General features: G+C 40.8%; 1 non-coding gene across 1 annotated transcript; it reads right to left on the bottom strand.

Annotated features, from left to right (window-relative positions):
- Positions 1 to 1,426: 1,426 nt before the first annotated feature.
- On the bottom strand, positions 1,427 to 1,512 carry LOC122120007. Its single transcript, XR_006149629.1, has one exon. It is a non-coding gene; the product is annotated as a small nucleolar RNA SNORD35 (small nucleolar RNA).
- Between the last annotated feature and the right edge of the window lie 2,087 nt (positions 1,513 to 3,599).

Here is a 3,599-nt window from a genome sequence, read left to right as displayed (position 1 = left end):
GCCGTTGGCTCAAACCCATAATCCTAGCTACTCAGGAGGCTGAGATCTGAGGATCACAGTTAAAAGTCAGCCGAGACAAGAAACTTTGTAAGACTCTTATCTCCAATAAACCACTCAGAAAACTAGGAGTGGTGCTCTGGTTCAAGTGGTAGATTGCTTGCCTTGGGCTGAAGAACTGAGGGACAGAGCCTAGGCTCAGAGTTCAAGCCCTATGACTGACCAAAAAAAAAAAGAATCGAGTAACATAAATTAGGTTTTACATTGAAGTAAATATATAACCAAAGCTACTAAAATTTAAACGTAATTTCTACTTTTTTTCTTTGTCGCTTAAAGGAAACCACATGGGAAAAATATGTATGTAGAGCAAACTGCACGTTATCTATCTGACGCATATCTAGAAGAAAGTAGAAAATGTGAACACACGATTGTTTTATGAAAGAAATCCGGTGGGGGGGCGTAAAGAAAGCAAATATGGGTTTGGATGAATTAATATTGGCAAGAAGTGGCAAAATAAGAGAAGAAAAATAAGAAAACCATAAAACTCAAGGCAATACTCTTAGCTTTGGATGGTCTCAAAGCCAGTTAGAAAATTTCTACCTTCTATCCCTTTGGCTGGTGGAAGCTACCAGTACATTGCCAGATCCTCCTGGGAGCATACTCAGAGACTTCCGGATCACAGTACCCAGTCTGGTTGGTCCATGAGCCGTTCACCACCTGTTAGTGCAGGAGTGCGGCTTCTGCCTCTGGGAGCTTCCAGATCCACCACTACCAGGCCAACCAACCTAGGGTGCAGTCCTCACCGGGTGCATCAAGCGGTCCCCAGACATGACAAGCAGTATTTCTGAGCTGCTTAGGCCCTGCACATGGTTTGGTGCTTCTGGGGAAGATGGGGCTCAGGGTCCTGCTCTGGAAGGGGAAGGATACTCCCAGCATTCCCTGGGGCATGAGGCAGGGAGCATCATAGGAAGGAGACCTGGGCCTTGAGCATGAGGGGCTGCATGTGGCTAGGGCCTTGTTCATGTTTGAGGGTTTGTTCAGCAACACCAACTCGGGACAGATCCTGAGCAGCAGGTCCAGGGAGCACGGGTGGGATCCATAGCATATTCCTGCTATTCTGGCCCCTCTCCAGGTTGAGATGAGTCACCTGCAACGTATGGGCATCTCTTTTCTTTTTTTCCTGCTCAGGCAGATTTGGTTGGTTTTCTTTTTTTAAAAAAATTATGTTTTTTTTTATTGTGAAAATACCGTACAGAGGAGTTGCAATTACATGACCAAGGTAATGAGTATATTTCTTATCAAGCATTGTTGCCTCCTCCTTTGTTTCCCCTTCTCATCCCTGCCCTCCCATCTTCACACCCTTCATCTCCCTCCCTTGGTTTGTTTTCATTTAATATATTGGGTATTTTTTCTCTCCCCGCCTTTTTATTTCCTGGTATCTGCTGAGCCTTTGGCATCATTGGCACTGCACACAGTGGCATCCACAGGCCAACGTGAGAAAAGAAATCACTTGCTTTTAAAAAAATTAAAGACAGGATTGATGGTTTTCAGAGTTGGTTGGTGTGAAGATAAGGGAAAAAATCAATTTATGGAAAAAATCGTATATGTGTGTGTGTGTGTGTGTGTGTGTGTGTGTGTGTGTGTGTGTGTGTGTGTTTGTGTGTGCCAGCCCTGGAAGTCAGGACCCAAACTCCCTTTCTTGGCTTTGTAATTCACAAGTGGCATTTTACCATTTGAGAAATATCTTCCATCCTGTATTCTTACTTGTAAGTTAAAGATGGAGTCTCATACACTTTTCTGTCCAGGCTAATTTTGAATTGTGATCCTCAGATCCATGCCTTCTAAAGTAGCCATTGGTGTCCTGCCTTGAAAAAAATTGTGGGTATAATATTGAAATTAATAATGAATTTAATAATAGACTTCCACAAGAACGTGAAAAGTTAATACATATGACTCAATGTTTTAGTCAGTACTTTAAAACAGTAACACTTTCTCTTTATTGAGAGTAATTACATAAATTTCACAGTATTGTGGCATAGTGATACTTAGCGAAAGTCACTAACACATTTTAACCTTCACAATGCATCTTGTCATTGTCTTCATCTACAAAGCTTATGAACTCTGCAGACTTTAACAATAAAACTGTTTCCCCCAAATCAGGTGATATGTAGATTTCTTTCCTTTTACTCAGTATCAGCTGTTTCCTCTTTCTATTTCTTTCCCTCCCTCCCATCACCAGCCTTGAGTTCCTTAGTTCACTTTCATCAATGACCAGTGCCGCTGATAGGCCCCTCTGTTGTATTTTTTCACCAATTTTCCTATAGTTCTTCGCCCTCCTCTTAGTTTCCCTTAGATGTGCATGCTTATACACCATATATGCGGTCCAGTATATAGAGTCATCTAGAAAGTATATAACAAATTAAGAAGCCAATCTTTGTTTCTTGTGTCTTGTTTACTTTGTCATATCTCATTGTAAAACAGTAACACATTTATGATGTGTAATTTAGTCCAATCAAGAGGCGATTGAACACCACTGGATCTGAAAAATGTAAGTAGAAAATAAAGCAGTGGAAGAAAGGACACACTATCTTTTGCCAGCATGGCTAAAGAGATCCCCTCAAAAATCTAGTGTTTCTGATGTTTTCTTTTCTCTTCTTCTTCCATTTCTATTTGGGTGTCCTTAGAGATTTGGTTCGATATGATGCACAAATTGCCTAATTGTGAGCTCTGGGCATTGATTTTACCAAGGTCTTATGGAAGTCAATGGTGAGCCCATCCTTTCTTTCCTTTACTTGAGTGTCTCCTGGAGAGGTATAGGTTCCACACTCGTATCCTCTAAGACAGAGGCTGGCAATGGCCAGCTCCTGGCTTGTCAGTCCTGTAGATGGAGACTGAGCTTTCCTTGAGCTCCAAGTTTGAAAAGATCTTTGATTCTTTACCCATTAGTTGTGTTTAAAGGCAGATGCAACTCTACCTAGTAATCAATGATGTAATTGATATATTAAGAGTCTTGGAAATATCTGCTCTTCATCATATATTAAAACATAATTGCTAGGATCCTGTTAAACAAATTTCCTAGACCATTAACTTCTGTTTCTAGGTGCTCCTCTACACACATTATCCTTAGATTAGGCCTTCTGATGGTGTCTTCCAGGTGTTGGATAGATCTATCATATTTCTTGGATTTGTCTTGGATGGTTGTATGTCCTTTATTTATTTAACAGGATCCCATCAGGGAACTTCCCAAACATGCAAAAAGATAGGCCTATTCAGATACAAGAAGCCTTTAGAACCCCAAATAGACCAGACCAGAATAGGACATCCCACCGTCACATTATAATCCACACAGGATCAACTCAGAACAAGGAAAAGATCCTTAAAGCTGTCAAGGAGAAAAGATTAATCACCTATAAAGGGAAACCAATTAGAATCACCTCAGATTTCTCAGCAGAGACAATCAAAGCAAGAAGAGCCTGGAATGATGTATGCCATGCCCTAAAAGCAAACAACTATCAACCAAGAATACTGTACCCAGCTAAACTCTCCTTCATAACTGAAGGCCAAATAAAAACCTTCCATAGCAAAGAAAAATTGAAACAATA

This window comes from Dipodomys spectabilis, unplaced genomic scaffold, assembly GCF_019054845.1.
Source record: "Dipodomys spectabilis isolate Male_0828 unplaced genomic scaffold, ASM1905484v1 ptg000173l, whole genome shotgun sequence".
Taxonomy (NCBI): Eukaryota; Metazoa; Chordata; class Mammalia; order Rodentia; family Heteromyidae; genus Dipodomys; species Dipodomys spectabilis.
Note: the sequence above shows the minus strand (reverse complement) of the source record. Positions and strands in the feature narration are given on the sequence as shown.